At 42.7% G+C, this 15,105-nt stretch overlaps 1 protein-coding gene across 1 annotated transcript in view; it reads left to right on the forward strand.

Moving 5' to 3' along the window:
* LOC146522988 (type-2 ice-structuring protein-like) overlaps nucleotides 1–15,105 on the forward strand; it is an 88,443-nt gene that overhangs the window by 20,911 nt on the left and 52,427 nt on the right. The gene's annotated exons all lie outside the window — the stretch shown is intronic.

Genomic DNA, 15,105 nt, shown 5'->3' on the forward strand with positions numbered 1-15,105 from the left:
TCGACACACAGGACACATCACTACCTGTAGGGTTTATCTAGGCCAGTGGAACACAAGACCAACAAAGTGCACGACAAAACAAGATAAGACAGATTTTTTTGTCTCTGTGGCTCGCAAGGGAAGCCAGCCCAGGCCTTCACCTGTCCTTAGCCAACTTCAACTGATTCCTTTGCTACAGCACTTTTTATTGTCAGCAAGCAATCATTCATGAATATGCCATTACAAATACATGTGACCAATATTCCCTCTAATTTTTTATGTGTCTGAGCGAATGCACAAACTCCCTGAGCGATCTCTTGGACCACTGTGAGCAACAGCAGACATGTGCACTGTGGTCACGCCAGCATCGAATCCATCCAAGTTACAAGTTAAATTACAGTATTTACATTTATGTTAGACTACTTTTAACTAACTGCTTTAGCCCACTTACAATGAAAATTAAAAAAAAAAATCTTGTTTATGACCTGTGTAGTATGTTAACACTCTTGGAAGTAAAAATAACTTGAACTCCAACTTTGAAAACAAATGTGCAGTGTTGGGACTAACGCGTTATTAAGTAACGCGTTACAGTAGCTACGTTATTATTGTGGTAACGAGCACGGTAACTAGTTATTATGCCAAAATCAGAAACGCGTTACTTGTTACTGGGATTTAGATCGTTATTCGTTACTTCGTGTGGTGGCTATCGCGGCGCTTCCACAGATTCAGTAACATTAGCAAGTGGTGGAGGCCAGCAGGTGGATGAGAGAAAGGGGAGGCAAGAGGAGAGACCCGAAGCGGCCGCCCGTCCAAGTGTGAACTGAACTTCAGGTAAGAAGTTATGACCTGCAGTCTATCTGGGTCAGATATAAACCAAGTTTAGGTGCAGTTTATTTTCGTTATTCTGACTTTTTCCGTACTGCGTACTAGCTAGCATGACAGGGTTTCTATACAGCTGGGTGGGTGCTATGAAGTTAATGATGTTGAACTTTATTTTGTTCCTAAGGTTAATTATTAGAGTTTCCAACCATTCCCTAAAAAACAGAATCCTCTCGTATTCAGAGAAAAGATTATGCGTTTTGTAATGAGGTGAAAAGGAACGCACTTTGTCCCGGACTTCAGCTAGAATAAAAAAGACACAAAGCTGGAGTTATTCTGCGCCTTTAAGCTGTCAGCTGCCTCTTCTTCTCTCATTCTCTCTCCCTCCCTCTCCTGTTTCTACTTCAATCATGAAACTGATCAATGATCAGCTGATCGGCTTTTCTCTCGTTTGTTTATCGCCCACTTTGCGCCAGAAAGAGGAAACCAGCAGATGTCGCATTAAGCAACAGCAGCACGTTTAATCAGCTGTTGTTAGAATTTATTTAATATTAATTTCTAGTACAGCTGATGTTTGCTGGAGCCACAGCTGTAAAAGCTGCTGGTCATGATATCGGTTTGGTTATCTGGTGAGAGGGAAACATGAAGATGAAACCAGGAGACGTCCTTACTGAATCATCAGAGCTGTGATGGAGAAACAGGTTTACATTTTAGGTGACATGAATGAGTTGAAGGGAAGTTATGAACTGTTTCTGAGAGATAAATAACACCAGGATCCTTTTCTAAGTAGCTGACAGCTGGTAACTGTGCAGGGGTGGATCTAGCAAAGTGTTGCCAGGGGGGCAGGTAGGGCATTAACAGGGAAAGGGGGGCACAAAGAAATACTTTCTTATTCTCATTTAAAATGTCTCACTTTTAATAAATAATTATCTGAGTCTTACAACAAACGATTGATAGATTGATACATATACACCATCAAGACAGTGAACATCACTGTCACAACAGCGTTTGTTTTCATTCAAAGGCTTTGTGATTTTTCCTATAATGGTGGGCCGGTCTCTAGTCAAAATGCCGATATTTTGTCCCAGTGACGTAGGCTAGAATCATGGCGGTCAATGACGGTCCAGGTGTGGGATTTCTCTCGTGGAAATATGCACATTATCTTTTCCTTTCTATTGGTAGGTGGCACAGTGCACTTGTGGCAAGTAAGCAAGCTAGAAGACTGGCAAAGTTGCTGGGTATCCAGTTACGGAAGCAACACATTAACAAGAGAAGTCTGAGTAAAACCAAAGTTACTTTCCCTATAACTAGTTACTTTGAAAGTAACGAGTAACTTGAAGTAACTGAGTTACTTTTGATGGAAGTAACTAGTAATGTAACTAAATTACTAATTTAAAGTAACTTACCCAACACTGATTATGAGTCTGTGGTCTGGGAGAGAGTTCTGTAACTCCCTGTCTGCAAAATACAGTAAATAAAGACCAATGTTTGGCAATTAATTATATAGTTACTTCTTCAAAAAAGTAACTGAGTTTTGCAAACAACAATTTTTTTTTGCAGCTGTTTATCTAAAAATGCAGCCAAGGCATTTTTTAAACAAACATTTTAAACTATTTACAGAACAATCAGCTGTTCTGCATCAAATTTGATGCCACACAAATTATTTGTGTCACTCCAAAAAATAATTTCTGTCCACTATGAGATAAAGGAGAACAACAGTCTGATACCTACAGGCCTGATAACAGGAGATATATCACTCCTGTAACACCTGCAACATTCAGCAGTTGCCTCATTGTTCTGACACACACAACAAAACTATTGACTACACTACACACTAACTACACAACATTTGCGCTAAACGTTGCAAATGTCTCACATCTCAAAGCACCGTATCTTAACAACTAAATGCCATGTTTTGATTGGTTGGCATGGTACATTTTTCGAGCAATGGGAAAGGGTAGGGGGTGTATTGGTTTTGTCTTTGCTCACAGGTGGACAGTGCATTCAAGCGTTTTCCTTAAAAATTGCAGTTTTCAGCGTTTCTTCCCACAGTAAATATGAACAACGGTAGTATCCAGGAAAACCAAACATTGCATATTTTTTTATCACAACTCTGGTTTTTCGTGGCCTATCAACACAATTTAAAAACTGGTGTAAAGTCCACAAGTTTTCCGTCAATTGTTCCGTCTGTCCTGCTCACATCTCCAGTGGTTGTACACGTTGTCATTAATGTGGCTTCAGTCCACGTCAGCTGCTTTGCTAGCTAAAACACCGGTGGCACATATTTACTTTAATTTCAATTCAGGTTAGAATCTGTGCAGCTTAGAGGGAACATTGTGTGACATTCTTAAGCAACATCAGTGTCTATATTCTATATCTGTGTGTGTGTGTGTGTATGTTTCCAGCTATACCATACATAGACATACGACGTTTCCATCCATCCATCCATCCATTTGCTTCCGCTTATCCTTTTCAGGGACGTGGAGGGCGCTGGAGCCTATCCCAGCTGTCATAGGGCGAGAGGCGGGGTACACCCTGGACAGGTCGCCAGTCTCTCGCAGGGCCACATACGACCTTTCAATTAACTTAAACTGTGTGTATGAGGTATGAAGAAAAGCAGAAGTACGCGTCTTGCTAAAATATAAAAACATGAACTTGCAGTTTGACATTTAAAGGTGTGAAGTCTTACAATTTAAGATAACGAATAAGACAGTCTGGTTTCTACAGCTATAATGGAAATTATAACGTCAAGGCTGCTTCCGCTTATCTCATGGTGCACAAGTGCACACAGACTCTTATCAGACCTAATAAGGATAAGATACTTTATCGGCATACAAATGATTATATATTTCTAAGCATAAATGACAATACAAAAAATATCAATTCCGACATTGCCCATAGTACAAGATACTGAAAAACAAAGACTCACTGAAAGAAAAGAAAAAAAAAAAGAATAAATGGCTAAAAATAATGGCTGGCTATTTTACAAAGGATGTGAATCTTCAAGAAACATCAACCTGCCGTTGCTGTACCCGACTTGTTTGCATGGGTGTTTGGTTCAGCTGGTGATTCACCATTTAGCCAATTGGGCCACTTAACAGTTTGACTAAGTTTCTGTTGCTTACAGATATCCAAAACACAACACTAAAGAAAAAGAAAAACAGATTCAACAAATGCATGACAAAGGAGAATCATCATGGTTTAATCGCTGTGAAAATGAGAAACAAACATGAATATTGCTGGTGCCCCTTTTTGCACACAGCTTAAATACATCATAATAAAGCTTTGAATCAACACTGTTCTAAAATATTTATAACATTGCAAGGTTTAAGTAAATGACTATAAATGTATGTTATCGGGTCCTTAAGACTTATTTATTATGGAGTGGAAGGCCAGACTCTGAGTTAGCATCAGTTAACTCAGAGTCTGAATGGAAGCCATGCAGAGTGACACTGCTGCTATTCTTTGGGTCCCAAAGGCTTGCTGTTTTTCTAAGACTGGACATGAACCAGCATATTTGCAGCCATTTTGCTCTCCAAGTCTGCTTTATATTTCCGTCAGACTTTCAATTTTCAGCTCCTTACTGGCTATCTGGAGGTCAGAAGGTGTACCATGTTTAAAGATATGATTCCTTTTCTGTATGCTGGACTTCACAGATTTAGTCACCCAAGGTTTATTGTTAGGATACATTTTAACTCGCCTTGAAGGAATTATCATGTCTCTACAAAACAGTGCAAAAAAATAAAAATACTGACAGCTGGCCTTGCTTGCCAGGGGTTGAAAGGGTCCCACACCTTTGATGTCCTAGCTGATGCCCTTGATGACATTCATTGTCAACACAGAATAAGGTGGGAAGTCGTAAGAACTACACCAGACAGTGGCTTGAACTTTATAAAAGCATTCCTTGTGTTTGGTGAACAACGTCGGCCTGAGAAAGCAGCATCAGAGTCGGATAAAGACTTCTGAAGAGACCAAAGGGGACTACCCAGACATTCATCATCCTGGAGCAAGATGCCAGTCTTGAGTATCAGATTCTTCCACATCAAACGTGTGCATGCCACCTATTAAATTTAGTTGCCACAACAGATGCTGCAAGAGATGCATGATGCATACAAATGGCTATCACCTGGAATAAGTCGGGTCGGTCCTACATGGCAGAAATTGTGGAAAGTAAATGAATTTTCCAACTTATCTGGCCCAATCAAACTCAGTGGAACTCAACATACATAGATCTGGAAAGAATCACACGGATCATGCAAGAGAAGGGGGAGGATGCTATCAGGAATGTCTGTGAAGAATTCATAGTGAAAAGTTTTTTGTTTCTAAACTATGGAGTAAAAGACAAATGGAAAACAATGGCTGAAGCTACCTCAGTTATTAGTTTATTAGCCCCTCCCTGAGCCTGGTTCTGCCGGAGGTTTCTTCCTGTTAAAAGGGAATTTTTCCTTTCCACTGTCGCCAAAGTGCTTGCTCATAGGGGGTCATATGATTGTTGGCTTTTTCTCTGTATCTATTATTGTACGATCTGTACAATATAAAGCGCCTTGAGGCAACTATTGTTGTGATTTGGTGCTATATAAATAAAATTTAATTGAATGGGCAGTAGATCAGCTCTCCAAGGTTTCCTCATCTATCCAAAGAGCTGTGACCCCTATGAAACTTTGCTGGTGTGCTGTCCAACAATCTGTAATGGTGGCAACATGGCTGACTTTACTGAGGTGCAACATCAAAGTTTTTTTCTTCTTATTGGCAGCTCCCTCTATTATGGTCGAGTATGCCTGCAAATGACTTTTCATTGTGGATTCAGTGTCAATGAAAGTTATCTAAAAGAAGGTTGTTCAACCACAGAAAATGACCTTCACAAATGAAATTAATCACGAGCTTGTCAACCTTCGCCTGTAGTACTTGTATGTTTGCACCCACTGTCATCACATCACTGATTTTTATTTTCTTCCTACTCAGATTTTATGTTTTTTGTCTGAATTTAGATTAATTGTGCTAATAGAGTACGTGAAGGTGAATAAATGGATTCTTGTCCTGAATCACTGCTTGTGAGTGTGTCGGCTCCTTGTCACAGTGTACTACATAAAGGTAGACTCTAGCTAAATTGTTTGGTGCTGGTAAAGATCATTATGAGGTCAAGCTCATCATTATTTTTATCTTTGCATATGCATCCAATGACTGCTGTAATGTAGGTCACATATAGCATGCTGTGTCAGGTCTTGGGATTGTGCTTGTAAATCTATCCAGCTGCTGATAACTGGCAGAGTTTATAATCTTGGCATTTTTTTTTTCATATCAAATCCAGCGATGTCTGAATTCATGAAGCAGTTATTTTTGCTTTATGGTGTGTTCTACCTTTGTAATAATGTGTTGCAATGACAAGCATCAACCTCTGAAAGAGAAGTACATGAAACGTCTATTTTGAAAAAATAAAGAGTTTATTTCAACTCGAAAAACAAAACTTGTTGCATAATGATGACCTCTGTAGCATTCACAGGGAAGTGATCTTCAATATACAGAGCTGTTGTAGCTGCAGGTTTTTCTTTTTTGTTAACTCAAAACAAGCCGCAAGTGCTGTAAAATATTTTCTTCTAGATCAGCATCTTTTTGTTGGGAAAGCAGTTTTTACTGCATCTTTAACTTTTACAAACAAATGAATCTAAAAATACACCTCGGATAAGAACTTCTGTACTACACATAATCTGAACAGGTAACAGAAGACCAAAAATAAGCTGTAATTCTAGTCTAACATCTAACGACAAATAAACTTTATATAACTGGAGCTAAAAGTAAAAATATAAATCTGTATGTGTAACAGGTGTATTAAAAAATAATTTATATTTCACCAAAGATCCATCCTGCAGTGTTATCTTGCTTTGTTAGTATTGGTTATGTATATGTGTTTATTTTCTGTATTTATATTTTGGGAGCTTTTATTTTGTTTGTGTGACCTTTGACTTCCCGCGAAGTCACTTCCTGTAGCTGTGCTATTTTCCTCAGTCGCCTAGAGGCCCCGCTGAGGAGAGGTGAGCGTACGCTAGTGTTCTCAGTTACAGAGCGAATAAACACAGTTAAAGTAACTAAAAGAAATTCAAACACTGCTCGTTCCCTTTGTGCATTTTGTCTCACAGTTCTGTTTGATGTTTTAGTGTAAATTAGTTTTTCTGTCAAGTACAGCACTTTATTGTAACATGCTAGTTAGCTAATCTCAGATGAGAGCATAGGAGCATGCACGTGGCTTCACATGTGGTCCGCTATCCTTCTCTCTCCCTTGAAGGTGTTCATGCAGAAGTCCAGTAGTGAAGTGAAGTCGCTGTACTGTTTTGTTTTTATTTTAAACAGGTATGTGAGCTCCCTCTTTTATTTTTGTGTCATGTGAATTGGTTATATCTTTTGTTTGTGATTCATGTTCACTGTTTCAACTTGCTGTTAGATGCATGTAACTAAAAAAATATGTAAAATTGCCACTGGTAAATGAAGTCTCTCTAAAGTATAATTTTGTTGATGAGGTAATTGTCACTATATGTTCACGATGCAGTGCATTTTCGTTTGTTATATATGATTATAAATACATTTTAGTAGTATTGTTTGTTAATTGGATTTATTGTGATGTTGCACCTCAGTCGCCTAGAGGCCCCGCTGAGGAGAGGTGTTCATGCAGAAGTCCAGTAGTGAAGTGAAGTCGCTGTACTGTTTTGTTTTTATTTTAAACAGTTCTGGGAGAATAAATCCATCCAGCTGGCAAAGTGAGAGCTGACTCCTCTGGTCATTCGCACAACACAACGCAGAGAATTAACGGCAATCAGAGTTTAAGGCCAGACCGGCTACAGTGGTGCCGTGACCCGGATCCACACCACTTCAGACTTGCTCATCGTGGTTCGTGGAGACGCGATCAACATCAGTTTGGTCACCAGAGGTTGCTGTAATGGACAATGTAATGTAAGCTTTGAACACAAATTCCAAGCGTTCTAGGAAACACTTGCACCCTTTTTTTTGGACTGTTGTTTACAAGGTAAATTTAATTCTGCTGTTTGCATTGTACATATGTTAGAGCAATGGATGATGAAAAATTTTCAAGTGACGGGTTCAGCTTTGCCATGGGAAGAGGGAGGGTAATTGAGGGGTTGCCTAGTACACCAGTTCGTAGTGCAGGCTCCCCAGCTTTCTGTTCCACTTGCATACTTGGTTGCACATCTTCCAGTAGTGGTAAAGGTAAATCATTCTCAGACCCTTCAGCCACAGCAGACCCAGCATTAAATGACCTGATAACACACATAGCTCAACAGGTGGGGCAGACCATTAGGGATCAGTTGAAAAAGGAATGTGGGGAAAGGGATGACGGGGCCGCACAAGCTCAGAGCAGTGTAAGCCAGCCACCCAGTGAGCCCACTTACCTTAACCTGACTGGGGCAAAGCTAGTCCTGCAGTCAGATGTGAGAGAGCCTCCAGTCTTCAGAGGAGATGGGTCGGATAAACATACAGTCTGTGAGTGGGAGGAGCTGATGAGAATGTATGTCAAGAAGCGAGCAACACCCCTTCAGGAACAGTACCAAGAAATAATGTTCAAGTTGATGGGCAAAGCTAAGGACATTGTAAGAATAACTCTGAGAAGCACCCCATCGTTAAAACCTTGTGAGAATCCAAATGTTATATATGACATACTGAGGCAACATTTCAGTGACATGACATATTCGTGTATGCCTATGGCCGATTTCTACAGCACAGTTCCAGTGCCAGGAGAAACTCCTGTAGAATATTGGGTCAGACTGAATAAGGCAGTTGATGCAGCAGAAGAAAGCCTGAAGAGGCTCGGACGGCACATGGAGGATCCCTGCCAGGAGGCAGCCATGATGTTTGTGAAGTACTGCCCTGATCCCACCCTTGCTGCTGTTTTCAAGTTCAAGGCACCAGATAAGTGGACAGCCAGTGAGATTCAGGAGCATGTGAATCGGTACCAGCTTGAGATGAAAGAGCGTATGCTCCCCAGGTCTAAGTGTCTCACACCAGTTAAAGCTAACATCCAGACCCCTGCAGCTGATGGTCTAGCGACATCAATGCACCCGGGAGAAACACAGGTGCAGGCGGGATCAAATGAGACAGTAAAGGCCCCTTGTAACGACAGTTGCCTGAAATTACTAATCAGCCTTTTTGACCATGCTTTGTCGCAGAATAACCAGGTTGCAGACAAGCAGCTTCCTCCAGGTCAGGCCCGACCCAGATGTTGTAGAGTATGCCAGTCCCCTGAACATTCTACCCTTGCGCATTGTAGGCAGAAACACCTATGCCTTGCATGCTTTGAGCCAAACCATATTAAGAGAAACTGCCCTCGTCGCTCACCTATTCAAAGGCACCCTGCCTCCCAACCTCATGACACCCAGCCTTTAAACTAGCTGGCCCGCATTTGGTGAGGGAATGTGTGGGCACAGATGTTGAAACCCTCGGCAGTGATGATGTTGAAAAGCATTACATTAAAGCATGTGCAGCCGCACCAGATGGTGTTAAGGTGGTAGTACAAAACACACAGAGAGTTGGCCCGTTTGACAAACTGTTTTACACTCCTGTCAGCATTAATAACAGACACCACATGCAGGGTATGCTTGACTCTGGTTCCATGGCGTGCACACTCAGTGAGCAAGCAGAACAGAGTATGCTGAGTGAGAATATACTGCCAGAACCCACTCCCCTGCCTCAAGAAATAGTGCTAGTAGGCTGTGGTGGCACACTTACCAAGCCCAAATGCATGTATGAAGTTGAAATGAAACTGTATGGAGAGACCTGTATTGTTCCCATCCTTGTAGTGCCAGGTCAGCGTGATGATATAATCATTGGCACGAATGTCGTCCGGTTTCTCATGCATCAGTTGAAAATAACCAATGACTATTGGCGCCTCGTGTCAGGTGGCGGTTGTCCTCCAGAGTGTGAGCAGTTTCTTGACCTCATGGCTAATTCATCCCGATGGAGAGGTGAAGAACTCCCAGACAAGATCGGCACAGTCAAGCTTCAGCAGTCAGTCACCTTGTTAGCAAGACAAGAGCATCTAGTCTGGGGCAAGCTGCCGAGTAATGTTTCTATGTCACCAGGGAGCACAGTGATTGTTGAAGCCACTTCATCAAAGTCCATGCCACGTAACATCATGGTTGGCCGCATCATAACGCCATTGTGGGGTGATAGGTGGGTTCCCATGAAGGTCACTAACCTGTTGGATAAACCAGTCACCCTGAAAAGAAACAGTAAGTTGGCTGACGTGTCCCCTTGTGTTGCTGTTGAGGATTTTGAAGTTTTCCAGGGCACCTGTCGACCCCAGAAATCTGTGCAGGAGGAGGAGAAGGATGATGCACACCTCACTGATCTTAAACAGAGACTAAAACACGTTGGGCTCAGTGAAATTGATATTGACCTGTGCCATGTTGGTCAAGGGGGGAAGGAGAAATTGGTTAAAATGCTTGAGAAGTACAATGACATTTTCTCCAAGCATACACATGACTGTGGCAAGGCCGAAGGCTTTGTACACCGCATCAGGCTCACTGATGAGAGGCCATTCCGCCTTCCTTACCGCCGAGTCCCTCCAGCACATTACCAAAAGCTGCGACAAGTTTTGTCTGAAATGGAAGAACAGGAAATCATCAGAAGGTCCGTGAGCGAGTATGCCTCTCCACTGGTGTTAGTGTGGAAAAAGGATGGTAGTTTAAGAATCTGCACTGACTTCAGATGGCTGAATGCAAGGACCCTCAAAGATGCACACCCACTGCCACACCAGTCTGACTGCCTTGCTGCATTGGGTGGAAATACCTACTTCAGCACCATGGATCTGACCTCGGGATTTTATAACATCCCTATGGCAGAGGAAGACAAGAAATACACAGCATTTACAACCCCAATGGGATTGTTCGAGTACAACAGAATGCCCCAAGGACTCTGTAACAGCCCCGCCTCATTCATGCGAATGATGCTCAGTATTTTTGGGGATCTGAACTTCAGTAGTCTGCTGTGCTATCTCGACGATCTGCTTGTATTTGCTCGGACAGAAGAGGAGGCCTTGGAGCGGCTAGAGACTGTGTTTCAGCGCTTGCGCATCCATAACCTCAAACTAAGTCCTAAGAAATGCCACTTAATGAGGTCATCAGTCAAGTTTTTAGGCCACATTATAGATGGCAATGGAGTGGCTGTGGACCCAGCAAAGGTTGAGGTCATAGCAAAGATGACAAAGGCTGAATTGATGGAGGATGATGGCTGCACCCCGTCAGTTAAGAGGATTAAGTCATTCCTGGGGATGATATTCTACTATCAGCATTTCATCCCTAGCTGCTCCTCTATGGCCAAGCCTTTGTTTGCCCTCACTGCTGGACAAAAGAGGAGAGGGAGAGTTAAAACAGGCACCAATGCTGGTGTATACAGAAAGCTGAAGCCCTCTGACTGGACAGATGAATGTGACACAGCTCTGTCTAATCTGAAAGAGAAGCTGTTGAATTGTGTAGTCCTTACACATCCAGACTTTTCTTTGCCTTTGATATTGTCCATTGATGCTTCATTAGATGGGCTCGGTGCTGTATTGTCGCAAATACCAGCTGGACAGCAGAAAGCTCGTCCAATTGCTTTTGCAAGTAAGACCCTGAGCAATTCACAGAAAAAGTACCCAGCCCACAGGCTAGAGTTTTTGGCATTGAAATGGAGTGTGTGTGAGAAGTTCAGTCACTGGCTAAGAGGTCATCCCTTTACAGTGTGGACAGATAACAACCCCCTCACCTACATCATGACAAAACCAAAGCTTGATGCTTGTGAGCAGCGTTGGGTGTCCAAGCTTGCTCCTTACACATTTGATCTGAAGCACATACCTGGTACCAAGAACGTCGTAGCTGATGCTCTCAGCAGAGACCCCTTTGCAACAACAGTCAGCCATAGGCTGATCACAGAGCAGTACAGTCACCTCCTTGCTGAATCTGAGAGTGTCAGTTCTGAGGGAATACAAAATGCATTCCGTTTGAAGGTCCAAGGTCAACGTGTGGACACACCACCTTTCCGCACCACAGGACTGCAGCCGCCCTCGTCTCAGCCTGGGTGTGATGCTATGGATGTTAAGGCAATCCTGGATTTTCACAGTGAGTGGGATCTGGCTGCTGAAACAAGGGCTGTGGAACTGTTCCAGTCAGTTCAGGACTTAGTGTTGCCAGGACAGGAGTCATTTCCTGTGTCCACACTAGAGGAACTCCAGCATAGCCAGGAACTTGATCCCAGTATTTCAAAGATCTTACCATTTGTCACAAGGAGAAGGCGACCTTCCAGGCGTGAAAGGGCAGGATTTGATGCGAAAGCCATGGTGTTATTTAAACAGTGGGAAAGGCTTAGGATCCAAAATGGAGTTCTCTATCGGATCACAAAGGACCCCCTGGGTAAACAAAGGAGACATCAGTTTGTTTTGCCTGACAGTCTCAGAGCAAAAGCATTGAATGGTGTCCATGATATTGCAGGACATCAGGGGCAAGCGAAGACTTTATATCTGGCAAGACAACGTTTTTTTTGGCCAAAGATGGAGTCTGATATAAAAGAGTATGTCAAATGTTGTCAAAGATGCATCCTGGCCAAAACACCAGAACCCTCTGCTCGAGCCCCACTTGAGAGCATCAGAACTTCCGCCCCTATGGAGCTGGTGTGTTTGGATTTTTGGAGTGCGGAGGATAGTAAGCAATGCTCAGTAGATGTTCTTGTCCTTACGGATCACTTCACTAAGCTAGCCCATGCCTTCCCTTGCACAAACCAGACTGCAAAACAGGTGGCTAAGAAACTATGGGACCATGTTTTCTGTGTGTATGGGTTTCCTGAGCGGATTCACTCCGATCAGGGGGCAAATTTTGAAAGTGAGCTCTTGGCAGAACTGCTCAAGTTCTCGGGGGTCTCCAAATCCCATACTACGGCATACCATCCCATGGGAAATGGAGAGGTTTAATAGGACACTTGGCAACATGCTTAGGTCCTTGCCCCTCAGAGAAAAGAACAAGTGGCCTCAACAAATACAGAGTCTGACATTTGCATATAATGCAACTGTACATGAGACCACGGGTTTTGCCCCATTTCAGCTCATGTTTGGCCACATCCCGAGGCTCCCCGTTGATGTGATGTTTAAACAGGTGCTCTGTGATCCTGTAGTTGTGGATCAAAAAAGTTATGTGAAAACACTCATGTCACATCTTCATGAGGCAGCTAAGATTGCCCAGACTCATGCCATCAAGGAACAAGACAAACAGGCAAAAGGATATAACAGAAAAGTAAAGGGCACTCATCTGAACATAGGAGACAGAGTACTCATTGCAAATAAGGGTGAAAGAGGAAAGAAGAAACTTGCTGACAAGTGGGATGCAACAGTGTACACAGTCAGAGACAGAAATCTGCAGACTCACACATACAAGTTGGAAGATGGCAGAGGCAACATAAAGGTGGTACATCGCAACCTGGTTTTAAATATCAGCTTCCTGCCAGTAGTGACCGCTGAACTGTGTGACACTGGATCAGAGGGAGGGTCATGTGCGTCAGACCAGTTAGATTCCTTGGATGAGGAGACTGCAGAGGACAGGACCAGTGCTTGGATCAACTCAGATGATGATGAGAGTCAGGAGACCCTGAGTGAGGGACTCTCAGGATTGGGCAAGACAAGTCAACAAGCTCCAGAGGTGGTTGCAGGGGATTCAACCCAGTGTTCCCTGGTAGGAGAGGACTGCCCAGACAGAGACACAGACTTGGACAGTTTGGTAGCAGAACCTGACTTAGACTCCCCGTCTGTGTTAGATACATTTTCAGAAACTGCACTCACTCACTCGCATCCATCAGACACAGATCGTGATGCACACACCAAGCCCCTACCAGTAGCCCCAGTGCATGTCGCCGACGCGCAGATGCCTCCAACAGATGTGTGTCATGATGTGGGTCCACAAGGACAGCCACGGGCAGGCCCGGACAATGTTGTCATGACGCGAGCCGGCCGAGTCAGTAAAAGAGTTAATCGACTCATTGAGTCCATGGTTCAGAAGCCTTTTGGCTTTAAGCGTTTGGCAAATTCAGTTAGCAGAAGGTCTCAGTCTCTTCTTACGCTGTTTTAAGTAAACCCAGGTGTTTAGAGATCTTTCTGTATTTTGATTCTAGGGGACAGTATTATTATGGCACAATTAAATACATAGTGTGTTTTTAAGGTATTGATGTGTGTGGATGGCTGGGAATGTGTGTGGTGTAAATGGCATCACACTGATCTAAGAAAGGCTGAGGCCTGATCACCCTCATGCTCTTTCTGAACCTATCTGGTAGGTGGCTTATACAGCTGATACTAGAGCTTATAGCTCGGAGGTTTAAACCCGTGCCCAGGAGCCATAAATTCTGCAGATTTGTCCCTGTGTTCCAATTAGATTGTTCACCTGACTGTTCTGGATTTTGGTGAAATCTAGGAGGGGTGGATGTAACAGGTGTATTAAAAAATAATTTATATTTCACCAAAGATCCATCCTGCAGTGTTATCTTGCTTTGTTAGTATTGGTTATGTATATGTGTTTATTTTCTGTATTTATATTTTGGGAGCTTTTATTTTGTTTGTGTGACCTTTGACTTCCCGCGAAGTCACTTCCTGTAGCTGCGCTATTTTCCTCAGTCGCCTAGAGGCCCCGCTGAGGAGAGGTGAGCGTACGCTAGTGTTCTCAGTTACAGAGCGAATAAACACAGTTAAAGTAACTAAAAGAAATTCAAACACTGCTCGTTCCCTTTGTGCATTTTGTCTCACAGTTCTGTTTGATGTTTTAGTGTAAATTAGTTTTTCTGTCAAGTACAGCACTTTATTGTAACATGCTAGTTAGCTAATCTCAGATGAGAGCATAGGAGCATGCACGTGGCTTCACATGTGGTCCGCTATCCTTCTCTCTCCCTTGAAGGTGTTCATGCAGAAGTCCAGTAGTGAAGTGAAGTCGCTGTACTGTTTTGTTTTTATTTTAAACAGGTATGTGAGCTCCCTCTTTTATTTTTGTGTCATGTGAATTGGTTATATCTTTTGTTTGTGATTCATGTTCACTGTTTCAACTTGCTGTTAGATGCATGTAACTAAAAAAATATGTAAAATTGCCACTGGTAAATGAAGTCTCTCTAAAGTATAATTTTGTTGATGAGGTAATTGTCACTATATGTTCACGATGCAGTGCATTTTCGTTTGTTATATATGATTATAAATACATTTTAGTAGTATTGTTTGTTAATTGGATTTATTGTGATGTTGCACCTCAGTCGCCTAGAGGCCCCGCTGAGGAGAGGTGTTCATGCAGAAGTCCAGTAGTGAAG

The sequence above is a fragment of the Neolamprologus multifasciatus genome, chromosome 3 (assembly GCF_963576455.1).
Source record: "Neolamprologus multifasciatus chromosome 3, fNeoMul1.2, whole genome shotgun sequence".
NCBI lineage: Eukaryota > Metazoa > Chordata > Actinopteri > Cichliformes > Cichlidae > Neolamprologus > Neolamprologus multifasciatus.